The sequence below is a fragment of the Gossypium hirsutum genome, chromosome D10 (genome assembly GCF_007990345.1).
Source record: "Gossypium hirsutum isolate 1008001.06 chromosome D10, Gossypium_hirsutum_v2.1, whole genome shotgun sequence".
NCBI lineage: Eukaryota > Viridiplantae > Streptophyta > Magnoliopsida > Malvales > Malvaceae > Gossypium > Gossypium hirsutum.
In genome coordinates, this window is record NC_053446.1 from 24,913,048 (window position 1) to 24,928,470 (window position 15,423).

At 31.2% G+C, this 15,423-nt stretch overlaps 1 long non-coding RNA gene across 12 annotated transcripts; it reads left to right on the forward strand.

Annotated features, from left to right (window-relative positions):
- The first annotated feature begins 6,009 nt into the window (after positions 1-6,009).
- Positions 6,010-10,928, forward strand: LOC107914716 (uncharacterized). 12 transcript variants are annotated; one of them, XR_001688974.2, is made up of 5 exons: positions 6,038-6,249; positions 6,427-6,513; positions 6,611-10,244; positions 10,469-10,523; positions 10,620-10,928. It is a non-coding gene; the product is annotated as an uncharacterized lncRNA (long non-coding RNA). The 12 variants fall into 12 exon arrangements; XR_001688970.2 differs by having other exon boundaries at positions 6,039-6,249; positions 6,611-6,664; positions 7,527-10,244; positions 10,469-10,928; XR_005919274.1 differs by lacking the exon at positions 10,469-10,523 and having other exon boundaries at positions 6,040-6,249; positions 6,611-6,664; positions 7,527-10,244.
- Positions 10,929-15,423: the final 4,495 nt, after the last annotated feature.

Below are 15,423 nucleotides of genomic sequence, written 5' to 3' on the forward strand. Positions count from 1 at the left end.
GAGACCTATATTGAACAAGCTAGGATGAATAAAATTACTTTTTTTTAAACTATATGAGATGTTACAAACTTTAAGAGGATTGAAGTCATCAAAGAATATGCTTGTTGATGAGCAAGTAGCAATGTTTTTACATATAATTTCTCATCACCTTAAAAACCGAGTTATCAAGCATCACTTCAATAGTTCTGGGGAAATCGTTAGTAGATCATTTCACAATTTTTTAAATGTTGTCACACGGTTACAAAATGTGCTATTTAAAAAGACAGAGCTAATTATAGCTAATTCTACAGACCCAAGGTGGAATGGTTCAAGGTATTGAAGTGAGTTCCATATATAGCTCATACATAATTTAGTTGATTTATATTTAAAAATAGTATCCTAACTCGAGGTTTTATACATGTGATGTAGAACTGTTTAGGTGTTTTAGATGAAACCCACATCATGATTACGGTTCCAAAAGTTGATAAACCTAGATATCGAATGTGAAAATGTGATATAGCAACAAATATGTTAGGTGTTTGTACACATGATATGCATTTTGTTTATGTTCTCCTGATTGGAAAGGTTCTATTACTGATGGATTAGTTCTTCGAGCTGCCATTAGTAGGAGACATTGACTAAAACTTCCTCATGGTAAAGTGCAGAATTGAAGGAATTTGAATTAATTTTTATGATCATACTTTTTTGAAAAATTTAACCATGATAAATAGTTTTTTTATAGGTTGTTATTATCTAGTTTATGATGGTTATACAAACTGTGAGGGATTTCTTGCACCTTTTAAAGGACAAAGTTATCATTTGAATGAGTGGCGTTAGGGTTACTAGCCAAGTACTCTAAAAGAATTTTTAATATGAAACATGCTTGGGTGCACAATGTTATTTAAAAATGCTTTGAGTTATTAAAACTTAGATGGGGAATATTCAAGAGTCCATCATTCTATCCTGTGAGGGTGCACAATAGAATCATAATTGCATATGTTGTTTGCTTCATAATTTTATCCGAACCTATATAAGTCTTGATCCTATTGAAGCGGAGTTAGGAGAAGGATTACCTAGTAATATGATAGATGACGATGAACCAAATATCGTAAATATTCATCCATTGGATACATGGGCTACTTGGAGAATGGAACTAGCCAATCAAATGTGCTATGAATGGCAAGCATTTAGAAATTAGTTAGGTTTATTAAAACATAGTATAAAGTTAATTTTTTATGTTATTTCATGTATGTAGTTTACGAAACTTTGGTGTTGTTTGAGTTTTCTTTTGTATAATACTGGAGTTGTTGAATTACAACTTTAATTTATTTTTCTTTGATTCGTCATGTGTTATAAATTTATAAAGTGTCAACCTTCTGATTCATAATATCAAACCTAATTTTAATTTTTTTTTCTTAAGCTAGTTATGTCAGGCTTTTCACAATCAATTGCTTCTTCCCAAAATTCTCGAGGAACCAAAAGGAAATGGGTTCTAAAAGAAGATGTTGCGTTGGTTGTCTATATGGTCGACTTGTATAATGTTGGAACCTATAACCCAGATACGGGATTCAAGGTCGATTATTTAAATGAGCTGGAAAGAATGTTAGAAAATTTTTTACCTCATGCTATGTTGAAGGCTAAACCTAATCCTGTATTGAGGATTAGAACATTTAAAAGGGATTGGGCAATCGTTTACGACATTCTTAGTGGAAAAGACAATAGCGACTTTGGTTGAGATGAGCATAGGCAGATGATTGTAGCTAAAGATGTTGTGTGGAACTCATATATATAAGTGTAATAATTATTTCCTGTCATTATTATCTTGCTTTGACCAAACCTATATCTAATGTGGATTCCTTCAATTATTTATAAAGTCATAAATTAGCCGGTCAATTCAGACATCGCAGTTTCCCTTATTATGACCAACTTACATCTATATATGCAAAAGATCGAGCCATTGGGAAAAATGCTCAAACAGTTGTAGATATTGTTGAAGAAATAGATGCTAAAGATGTAGCTACTACAAATAATCTTGAAGAAGGAAACAATTACCATGGATGCGAAGATGATGTTTCCATGGATGAGATAGATGTCTCGGCTACACAATCGCAACCGTTGAAGCCAAACCATGATGGTTCCATATTTTCACAGAACAAAAAAATATTTCTGATGGAAGTAAACAAATTTATACTTCAATTACTGATGCTGCCATGTTATTAGGGGAAAACATACGGATTAAATGCCTTAAATTAAGTAGGAGCATTGCCTCCGAGAAAGTGCTTCAAAAAAATGCTTCAAGAAAGTGCTCAAAAATTATATTCGGCCTTATGTGAAGTAGAAGGATTAACTTAGGATGAGAACTATTGTGTGTTAAGCAAAATTCAAGACCATCTAACAAAAATTCTCATTTTACTTAGTCTACCTTCTTTTGTGCGATTGGAATTGGTGAGAAGATTTCTTTCTGACTATTAAAAATCATGGTTGTGTTGGTGATGTTTTGGTAACTTTTTTGTATATGTAATATTCGGATGGTATAATGACATAATAGAATGCCACAGGCTGTTGTAACCTTTTGATGTTGTAAAATTTAACATATAGATTATGGCATATAAGGTAATGACATCATGTAACTTTTTGTTAATGTATGAGCATTATGTTTGGATGTAAAATATAATTCTCAAGCTATTTATTACTTCTAATATTTTGCTTTTATTTTAGAAGATAATTAAATTATTTGTTTTGCTAATGATATTTTAGCACATTAAATATACATTGTAGTTTAAAAATAATAAAGTAGGTTATATATTATTTTTATAATAATTATATATTATTTTATTAAATTAGATTTAATAATAATCTTATTAAAATTTAGTAACAATAACAATAATCATCTACTTAACAAAATTCTGCTAATGGTACTTTTGTCATTTAACTTTTTTTCCTTATGCTATTACAACAGTTATTGTATTCAACCTAACACAAGAATACTATTACAGCTCTATTCCATTCCATTGAATCAAACAATTGAATTACTGATTACGGTGTTATTCTGTAACCTCCCAAACCTGGCCTATACTATATGGTCGAATCGTGAAAGTCACATGGGACACCTAAACTACGATTCTACCCTATCAATGGTTGAAAACCTTAAATGCACTCTCTTTTAATAAAACCAAGGTTACCTTTGTTATTTTTTGAAAATGCTCATTATTAATATCCAACTTTTATTAAGTCAGGTTCGTAACACTTGCGTGGTTTTTGAAAAATTCTTTGCACATCGTTGCTTTCAAAAAATAACTTTGATTATCTTGATTGTAGCGGAAAAACCATTTAAGAACCAAATTATTAATTAAGCCAAGTAACATGCTTAATCCAATTTCAATATATAATATTTAATTAATCTCATGTACGAAGCTATGTATGCATGAAAAATCCCTAAAACAGAAACAGTCCCAAACCACAGTTCAAATTACTTTACAGACCAAAAACCAAATAAATTTTAGGAAATTTTAAATAAAAATTTAATAACAATAAGTATGAAGTATGAATTCCATTGTACGTCCGCATGCCAAGTCCGGTCCTAATTCTGTTCATTACCTAAGTAGTTAGAAGTAATGGGGTGAGCTAACTAGCTCAGTGTGATCCTAAACAAAAAGGTTTTAAACATACATTTAAGCATATAAGTGGATTCGTAAATCACAATCAAACAACATAAATAAAAATGCAATGAGTCATGATCATGTTATAATGCAAATTGAGTTTCCTACCCCAACCATCCACTACACACCACAAGTTCCCCAGGACCCGTCTATCAAACTCCAACGAATGTGAGCAAAGCTCGATGTTGTAAAACCACCGAATGAATATAATTGCAGAAAATCTACCAAATAAATAATAAATGCGATAAAATCACCAAATAACGAATAAATGTGATAAGATCGCCAAATCTCGTTCAATCTCCGGTGCAGTGCACTAACTACGAATAAATACGAGCTTAATATGTCATTGAATCTCCACGAAACTCCTCTGTCAACCACAATAATAACTCACCCCAATGCACATGTAATATGTCATACAATCTCATACATAATTGTAATTCAATACTTTCACAATTTATTGGCATGTTCAACATCCCCTCGATTTATCAAACACTTTTAGTGAATAGGATCATTGACCCAACTTTCAATTTACCATCAAGGTGGAATCATTTAACAAAACACAATTTCATGTGTTCCTACAAAATTTTCTATGTGCATGTATAGCGGTCTTTCAAACATTACATAGCAAATTACTCATACCAATCTATCATGCATAAGCCTTATTTTCTTTCAAAATCATGTTATAGAAAAAACCAATCATACATCACATTAACTAACCATTCACAACAATATAAATCATGCAATCATTCAGTCAATTTAGCAACTTTGCTAACATGCCAAATAGTCACTACACCAAAACAGGCTTTTAGCGACACTTTTAGCAGCGTTTGGACAAAAAACGCCGGTAAAAATCGAGCATTAGCGGCGCTTTATGGAAATCACCACTAAAGATTGAGCATTAAATGAGCATTAGCGGCATTTTCAAGAAAAGCATTGTAAAAAACCTCAGCCCAACGGCATCATTTTCTGAACTTTCGGGGCTTTAGCGGCGTTTTTGGAAAAGCGCCGCTAATGCTTGGGGCTTTAGCGGCGTTTTTGGAAAAGTGTAAGTAATGCTCGGGGCTTTAGCGGCGTTTTTGCAAAAGCGCCGCTAATGCTCGGGGCTTTAGCAGCATTTTTGGAAAAGCGCCGCTAATGCTAAGGGCTTTAGCGGCGTTTTTGGAAAAGCGCCGCTAATGCTAGGGATTTTAGTGGTGTTTTTCGAAAAGCGTCGCTAATGCTCGGGGTTTTACCGGCGTTTTTCCAAAAACGCCGCTAAAAATATTTTATCTTAATTGGTTTATTTATTTAATTAATTAAAATTCAATTTATTTCTAATTGAATGTTTAAAATCTTCAGAAAAAATAATGACACGTAGAAATAATTTGAAAATAAAGCACATGGAAAAATTAAAATACTATTATTTAAAATAATTTTAAATTTTTTTGGGTATATGATTACTGATTGTTTTTTAATTTATATATTAAAAATTTTTAATATAATCGTAAAAGAAATAATATTAATTTAAAAATATTGAATTAATTATCACTATAGTTTAGAGTTTTTGGTTTAGGGTATATGATTAATTTAAGATTTAATATCGGTTTAGGAGTTACTATTTAAAGGTTTAGGGAGTATGGATTTAAGGATTATGGATTAGGGATTATGGTTTAAGGGTTGGGATTCAAGGTTTAGGGTTTATGAATTAATTATCATTATAGTTTAGGTTTATGGTTTAGGGTTTAAAATTTAGGAGTTACTATTTTGAGGCATAGGGATTATGTGTTTAGGGATTATGGTTTAAGGGTTGGGGTTTAAGCAGGTTTAGGGGTTAGGGGTTATGGGTTTAGGAGATTGGAGTTAGGGGTTTAGGGTTTAGATTAATTGGTATTTTTTAAATTTATATACTAAAATCATTCCACATCGAACATCTAGCAAAATAATAGTAATTACATTTTAGTTAGAAAAAAAATATCTCTAATAAAATGGAGATTAGATCGGAAAAGAATAATTTAAAATCATGATTAACGTCTCAATCTTTAATAGAAATTTGATATGTGAGAGATTGATTGCTTACATTGGATAATTCTAACTTAATGATTAATTACAGTCATTTTATCATTTGTTTTCTTATTAAAATATAAAATATTTATTTTGAGAGTACTTGGTTTTTTTATTTTATAAAAAATCAATTTATAAAAAATAGTAATAAAAAATGTTTTATAAAATTACTTAACTAATACTTTTTAGCAGACAAAAAAAAATTAGCAGAGCAAAACGGCGTTGTTTTGTTCAAAATGAAATAATTTTTTGCCACATTTTTCATAAAAACACAGCAAAAAATTAACAATAGCGGCATTTTTTAGCAAAAAATCATATCACTTTTAAAAATGGCGCTTTATCCCAAAATTTCCCCCTGAAAGTATAATTTTTCCCCCCTAAAATTGGTATCCTCAAAACACGCTTTTAAGTGTTTCTCTCTGCCACCACCGTCTTCATCATCATTTTCCCCTCTTTCTTTCTTTTTTTTTTAATTTCAACACCTAACATACATGTTTCATTACGCAAAAGCCATCTTTATCTGTTTCTCATGTGACTCTGAAGCCTCCTTCTTTCCTTCAACATACCCAAGGTAAAGTTTTCTCAACTTCTTCCCAATCATTTATTTCCAACTACTTGCCTTTCTGTTTTAATTCTTCATGACTTTGGAATTTCTTGCATAAATTACTATGAAGACAATAAAAAAAACCCTATTCTTCTGGCTCCAATTCGCCTTCTGTTTGTTGATTGAATTTTTTTAAGTTATTAGGTTTGGACGTTGGTGCTAGGGAGAAGCAAGGAAATCCTAAAGCATGTCTTCACTTAAAGTTTCCGCTCAAATGGATTATGATTTGCAGTACTTACCTAATCTTTCTATATATTTTATATGTTTCTTATTATTGGTCCAATTTTGCAAAGCACTTAAAGCATTTTTCTTATCTCTTCTTTGTTAGGTATGGCCACCTAACAGCTTTGGTTTATTGGGTTAATGAGAGAATACATTCAAGGTATATAGTTTGCTGTTAGTGCTTTTAAGACTTGTGATAATGTTCGAGAATGGTCTTTTCTGGTGCTAGTTTTAATTGATGTACAATTTTTTTTGTTTTTTTAATTCTTAACCCTTCCCCGATTCCCAACTGTGGTTTGTTTTGTACCAAAGAATGAATATCGAACTGTGGTTTTCTTCCTTAGCTAAGGGAACTGCATAGTATTGATGCAAAGTTTTTCCCCATTTTCAGTAGAATTGTTGAAAGCCAGTCCACTTATGTTTTCGGAAACTCAAGAAAAAATATATCTTCTGCCTCTCTCTAAAACTCAAGAAAACCCTAGATTGTTGGGAATTTTGATTTATTTATGTAGAAATTTTGTGCAAATGCCATCAATTGACTAGCGAGAGGTTGCTCCTAATTGGTTTGGAGGTTGTTGTTGTTCATTCGGGGGTATAAATGAGAAGCTGGTGACTAGATTTGCAAATTCCTATAGATGTGCTAAGGGTGTGTGTCTTTTAAACTTTACAACCATTCTTCTTTTAATTTTCAAATTATTTGAAATTTTTTAATCAAACACAATTCTTTAATGTTTCCGTTTCACAAAAATGAGAATGACTTCTATTTCTTGAAATCAAATGAAGCCTTGAGATATTTTACGCATTATTTAAGGTTTAATTTTTTTTTTTGAGTGACAATGTGGATGTCATATAGTCTAATTTTTCATTTAAAATTGGGCTAATATATAGTTGATCCCTTTATCTTATCTAAAAGTATTTAATTCGTATTTGAACCATTTTTTTTTGTACTTAATTGTCACTTGAATTTATATTTTATAAGACACGATACCCCAATTTGTTAACAACTTAATATCAAATTGCAGATATGCTATTGCTTTCCTAAATTGCAGATATTGCGCTGCTATCACTAGGACTGATTACTGTGTTATAGCAGCTGATACTTGAATGTCTATCGGTCACAATATCCTCACCGGCGACTACTCCAAAATTTAATAGAGAAACTTGATTGTAATGGTGTTTTGGCACTAAAGGGCTTTTCTTTTTTGTACTTTTATGTCGTAATTAGTAGGAAGGTTGGGTTCTCTAAAACTGGTAAGCTACTGTGAATCAAAGGAATAGAAAGCTTTAGAGAGAAATTAAGAAATTTTGTGAAATTTGCTACTAAGTTTTTGTTGCCTCCTATGGTTGAAAAAGTAGTAAAACTACTTCATTCTTTTTCTTTTTCTTTTTCTTTTTTTTTTTGTGAAATTTGTTTACCAATCATGGAGTTTTAATTTAGTTTTTGCGTCTATTTACAAAAGCCACTAGCAGCTAGCTACTTGGTTAGATTTCAACTTTCAAAGATATGATGATGTAAATTTGTTTTTTCATATCAATGTTGGCTTCACTTAACTGTTTTTTTTTGTTGTTGTTGTAGTAGAAACAGTTCTACAGTAATTGCAAAAGACAAAGGAATTTAGTTTTGAGATAGATTAGGAATCTAAGAACAAAACTATGGCATCACTAAATCTTGTGAACATTCTTCTGCAGCTAACATAATGAACATATGATTTTGTTGGTGCTTTCTCAAGAATATGGATTTGTCTGCACCAACACAAGAAGTAAATGAGCTGCCCTGCAATGGCTCAACTGCTTTCCAACACCGTTTATTATTACAATTTACAAGCACTTGTTTCCTCATTATTCTTATTAATGTTTTTGGGGGCCTTGATTATGAAGGTATCCTCTTTTAGTTACTAGCTTTAAGCCTTTCTTTTCTCTCTTTGAATATGAAATAAAATTCTTATGTTAAACCATTTGGAAAGGGTTGTGTCTTCACATATGATGTCATACGTTAAAATTGGTGTCATCCCACATTATTTAAAGTTAAACCTTCCCTATAGCCAATTGTTTTTAGGTTAGATGCTTAATATGTTACCGAAGCTAGGATTATAATTTGTTCTTCTTGCTTGGTACTCTTTGTTAGTTCGTCACATGATAGGCTCTTTTGTCTCGGTTTACTTACGATGGTAGATTAATAGATGATTCCAAGTTTGTCCTCAATATTCAACCCATTTATTTCTGCTTTCTGTAATTATTATGACTGGAAATGTATCTTGATTTATTGTGTTTTTTTCCTTTTGATTTTTGGCGACTTAATAGTAAGGCTTCACAGTTTAACATTGGTAGATCTTTACATTTATGACTAAAGTTAGATATGATTCAAAGCTAGAAAGTAGAGTTGCAGCAATGGATGAATCTATTATAAGTTGCTCTTATTGTGTTTATTGAAGAAAAAGAATCGATTAATTCCCATTATTGAGTTTAGAGCCATGGTATTAGTCTAAGTAGAATGCGAATTCGAATTGAATTATGCAATGGAAAAGCTTTACATATTGTATTATATAATAATATCTTATTAGAAGAAAATTGGAAAATTCATGTATCTGAATCTAATATTTGCAAGAGTTAAGATTTTAATTTGGTTTGTTAACTTGTTCTCCTTGTTGATGTCAAAATTTGTCTTCATGAGTTTTTGAGCTTCCCAGCATTTCATTGTTATACTAATTGATTAGTTGACCCTTTGATTTTATGGGAGCTCAAGAACTTAAGGCCCAGCTTTATTCAGCTGCTGAGTACTACGAAAAGTCGTATCTCCATAATGAGCAAAAGCAGATGTAAGGTTACTTATTTTACTTAAATACTTGCTTAGTTCCTTCATTGTTTGTTTAACAGCCTTCTCATGTTCATGCAAGCAATACCATAATTGATTTCAGAACTTGATCGATTACCACAAGTACTCAACATTTGGTTAAGATTATGTATCTTTTATTCAAAGATTTATCACTATTTATTTCTTTTTTATGATAAGGCCATAACTTAGTAGTAGAAAGGAAATTAAGGGAACTTTTTGATCCCTTGTTTAAGTGTCATTGGATGTAGTTTTCTCTATATTTATTTTAATTTATTTTGTGGATTTGTTCATACATATATATTAGTTATTAGTTATCAGTCAAATAGTTCATTGTAATAATTGATCACGTTTGTATCTATAGTCGAATGCATTGATTGTAATTATTATTGTAATTTCATGGACGGTGTTTCTTTGTCCGGTTGAATTGGAAATGTATTACAGTTTTTCGGATGCTCTTTTTGTGCCAAAATAGGTTTTGTCGTCTCTTTTCATGTTGGGGAGAGTTTGTTCTCACCTTTTTTTTGGTTGAGGTAGTATTCTCTTATGTTAGATAAAGTTTATAATTCATTTCTCTTCAATTGCAAGGGGCAAATGCTTACCTCTTTGGAAAAGGTATGCCGATTATGTTGTATATTGAATATTTGAGTTTCTGATATTCTATTGAGTGTTGAATTGAATTCTACATTGCAGGTGGTAGAATGGTTTGTGTTGCAGACCAATGTGCAAGGCGGTCAAGTTTATATCTTAATTCTCCCCTCTGATTGGCAAAGGATCATGTTCTGCTCATGCCCAAAAACAGTTTCTAGCATATGTTGAAAAAGCCAAGACTACTGGATGGTTGGATTCGTCATTTCATTATGGCAATTCCATAAACGGTAAAGAGAATGGGCCCTGCCAATAATAACGAGTAAGTTTTCTCACCTTTTGCTATACCCCATTTTATATAAGATTAGATATACTAAAATGGTTATGATGTTGGGATTTGAATCCCAGATGCCACGTCTTGAAGGTGTTTGCATGAGCCATAGGTTGAATCCAAATTTTGATTCTAATTTATTAATCCCGATCATTCCACTCTTATTAGAGCTGACATGCTCAATTTTTTTTACTCTTAAAATTAATCACTCGTAGGGTTTACAGGGAAGTTGAGTTCCTTCTAGCTGTGCCCTGGTATTGCAGAGAATAAGTTAAGAATTGACTTAAATTTAAACATTTTCCTGACACACGCTGCATTATTGTTGAAGTCAGCATGTTTTGTTTTGTTTTGTTTTTGCCATTACAGCTGCTGTAGTTATGTAAAGAGAATGGGGCCTGCCAATAATAATGAGCATGTAGGCACTAAATCTGCAGTTCAAATTCGAAGCCATGCTCAAAAGTTTTTCTCTAAGGCTCATTGCTTTGAGTTCATTACAAGATTTCCTTGATTAAGTAAATGTATTATATCTTTTATTACCAAGATTTACTTGATTAAGAAAATGCATTGTATTTTTTATTACCTTGCAATGTGTATTGTCATAGGCAGGTTCAACTAGTCAGTCTGTTTCTCATATGTATTATTTATTTTAGTTTTGATTCTAAATTTTTATTTTTACTTTTAATATTTACGACAACTTGAGTTCTAACTTTTGGATTTTAATTGTGTTATTAATTTATTATTTTAAATTCTAAAACTAAATTCATTAATTTTTATATTTAGTTTCAAAGTTCAAATTTTCATAGAAAATTTAATTTAAATAATATTTTTTATTTATCCTTAAAAGTATATTTAAAGTTCAAATTTAAAAAATAAAACATAATATAATATTTATCATAAAAATAAATATTATTTGATTAAAATAATTTTTTAAAATGTTATGTTTTTAGTGGCGTTTTTGCGAAAAGCGTCGCTAAAGGTTTGTTCTATAGCGGCATTTGTGGGAAAAGCGCCGCTAAAGGTCTTAAGCTATAGCGACGTTTGTGAAAAAAGCGCCGCTAAAGGTCTTGATCTATAGCGGCGTTGTGGGAAAAGCTCCGCTAGAAGTCTTGAGCTATAGCGGAGTTTGTGCAAAAGCGCCGCTAAAGGTCCTGATCTATAGCGACGTTTGTGGAAAAATCACCGCTAAAGGTCCTGATCTACAGCGGCGTTTGTGGGAAAAGCGCTGCTAAAGGTCATGATCTATAGCAGCGTTTATTTCTAAAAACGCCGCAAACGGCATTTTTTGCGGCACTTTCAAAAACACCGCAAATACTTTTAGCGGCGCTAAAAAGCGCCGCTAAAGGCATAAAAAACACCGTTAAAAACCTGTTTGAGTGTAGTGAGTCAGGGCTCGAAACGTAATTGGTTTGGCCTCTGAAAATTTTAATTACTTAGCTATTTAGCCAAGCCTAATCAGCAAACTAAATCATCAATTATATCATTAAAATAATTATTAACATTCAAGTTTTTGAGTTAGGACCCACACCTTATTTTACGCTCTTCTGCAACACACTTGTAAATCTTACGGTTTCTTTAATAAGCTTTAATATTAACCTAAATTAAAAATTAGTATTAAACTCAATCAATATGCCTCTTAAACAGTCCCCAAACACCCATTTATGGATTCAATCCAACCATTACAATTATAACTTTTTTTCGAATCCAAACTAGTTATATTTCTTACCCTGAATTGATGTGAATCGTATGCGTGAATGTATTTTAGCTTCATTGTTCGTTTGGGGCATTTAAGTTGACACCTAAAACATTTAAATTCTTTAAAATCAGTATCTAATCGATGACTAAATTTATTTATTTAATCAACTAACAATATTTCTCCAAAATATAAACTGAAACTATAAACTAGTTTACAATCAACCACACATATGCTTCCCGAATTATCAGATCTGAATTGTCGATTGATCAAGATCAATTTTTCATAATTAAAACATAATTAAAGGATGATTAGGAGGGGTTAAAGAACCCAATATAATTTTGGAAAAAGATGAGAAAAATTAAAGAAGCAACAGCCCCCTTTTTCTTGCCCATAGGTATACGCACTACCACCAACGGTGGCCAAATTGGGGATGATTTAAAACCACCTTTAAGATTACTTAAAAAGATGGAAAATTTTCCTTAGGAATTTTAAAAATCCATCATATTCCAGATCTAGAAATTTGGGTTTTGAACTCACAAGATTCATCAAGAAATTGAGAAAAAAAAGGTGAACTTATACAAACTAGGTGAAAGGGGCAGAAATGGCACTTCTTGGAACTAATGGGTATCGATCTTGGAGATATAAATTTTTAGGATAGGGGATGGAAAATTAAGGGGAAATGGAACAAATATGGAGGGGAGATGGTGCAAGGTCTTGTGGGAAAAGGAAAAGAAAAAGAGGGTAGATCAAGAAGCTATAGGCGGCGGCAACAAGGAAGAAAGAAAAAAATTTAAAAGTGAAGACGAGAGGAGGAAGAGAGGGATGGATAGTGTGGGAAGAATGAGACCAAAGGCTGATTATTTTGTCTAAAAATAATATTTATACCTAGGTCTAAAAGGGTATGGACGGCACACACATTAAAAAAATAAGGGATTTTGGAAAATTTAATTATTTTGCAAGGGAAAAGATTCGAACTTGGAACCTTAATTTAATTATGCACTTTTACATTTATAAAATAACCATTAGGCTATTTTCTTTTTTTTTTAAATAATTTTGCACCCTCATTAATCTAAAATTCAGAATGTCACATATTCCATTACATCAACGTGGTGTTGATGTATATTTGGTATAAATATGAATTGATATGTTATGGGAATGAAATTTATATGATTTAATATGAATTTGATTGAGAATTCAAATTATGAAATGAAAAAAAAATTGTGGGCATTAATTTTTAATGTGATCTATTGAGGGTAAATAGATTGTATGATATGATTAGATAGTGAATTGATTAAATGATTAGTTGTTTATGAATGGTGATGAAATGTTGAATAAGTGAATTGATTTTCCATTATAGGCAAATTTTACCAAGCTAAGTAGCATGTAGTGTATATTTATTACCTGAGGTAAGTTACTTGGTTTAATACCCATGAACTTACTAAGCATTGTATATGCTTACCTCATTTGTTTTTCCCTTTCCCTTTAGATTTCTAACTTGCGAAACGTGTCAAGAGGATTGTTGAGAAGCTCACACTATCTCAATATTGATTTGGTAGTCTTTTAACTGTATTAAAGTTAAGTTATGTGTGGCATGTACTTAGGAGTTTTTTTGGTTTACTTGAATAGTAATATGGTTTTAAATTCTTGTTGGAATGATTATAGAAAAGAATATGTTTAGTTGAAAACATATCCATTTGGTAGATGGATTGAATCATGCATTGGTAATTGAAATGGCATTTTGAGTATGGATATAATATATTTTTCGAAGTTTATATGATATGCCCATAAGTTTTGATAAGTATGTGTATTTGGTGATTAATAGAATGAATGTTGTGATATATATAATGTTTAGATGAATTAAAATATTTCTCTTTGGTTTATATGTGATTGAAGTGCCTTGAGACATATTGGTTAGAATTAGGATAATGGTACATTTCCGGTATGTTTTTGGTGCATTTTGAATAGGTTGAAAGAATGGTTAAGTGAATACTTAAGACATAAATGAAAATTTTGGTTTTAAACTTGCCTAATAAAGTACCCAATTGCCTACTTAGTTACTAATGGTAATAGGTAAGATGGTTAATGAATCATGATTAGATCATGGCATATTTGTAATGGATTGAATGAGATTTATGCAGGTCATAAGTGTACCAATATGTATCTATGAATTAAGATAAAGGTTTGGGCATAAAATGAACTTTCAAACTTGTGATTTTTTACCATCAGGATAAAAGTATCGATTCCAGGGACCAATGTATTAATACTTGACCAAATGAACAGTTTTCTAAATAGATAGAATGTCAACTTGGTATCGATACTTACTATAAGTATCGATACCTAATTGTTAACATCAATACTTTTTCTTAGGGTATCATTAAAATGTTTTAAACCATAATTTTTAGGTTTTGGTAGAATACCAAAACGGTATCAATACCATTCACTCAGTATCGATAATAGATTTTTAAGGTTTTGAAAAATTTACAGTTTGGTTCTTTCTCATGCTCGAATCTAATCTATTGTATTTTAAAGCTCGATTTAGTTTCATTTTCATTTGTAATATTTAATTTTTATATTAATATGATCATTCAATGTTTTAAATTGCATGTGATTGTTCTAGAATTATTTGTAGCATCTCGTAGCTCGAGTCCGCAACTGGACCAGGTGAGGGGTGTTACAGGGAATTATAATTTCTACAGATTTATATTAAGAGAATTACTTTTATACTAAAACTAATAAAATTATTTTTTTTTGTTTGTTTCATGTTGCTCAAGCCCACATCTGCCCAATTCGAGGCATGAGGATAACAGAGAAGGTCGTTCGGTTAAAATTCGAGCACGATTCGTATTTGTATTGCATAAAGCACAAGTACTTTTTGATAAAATTTTATTGCTATAAATATCACAAACTGACTCAGTTTAGAAAAATTTTAAATTTCCGCAGTTATAGTAAAATGTTTTCTTAAACTGGATTTAAAAAAAAAAAGAATTAGGTTTTAATGATCCCAATAATGAAATGCATTTGGAACTCATCTTCGCAGACAAAAAGTGAATCGAACCAGGTGCCAAACCTTGTAGCACACAAGGCTTTTGAGCATAATCAAACTGCATGGTAAGGATGTCGCAAGATTATCGAATGATGTGTAAGTTTACATAGTCGTCAATAAGTAATAAACTAGTGAGTTAGAGTATCGTCTCCACAGGTATTGTATGTGAGTAAAAGTTGTGAAATTAAGAATTATTCAACTTGGTAAGTAAACAAGATTATGTGTTTAAGGAGTGAACTAATTAATAAAACTAAATTTGACTAAGTAGGTAAACAATTTAACTTAATAACAAAGAAGGTAAAGCAATTGACAAAAGTTTTAATCACAATGACATGAAGGGCTAGAATAATTACTTCCCCTTAACTTGCAATCATTAAAAACAATACTAAAGAATGTTATGGTGAACTATGGCAATTTGGTGATTTACTATCCCA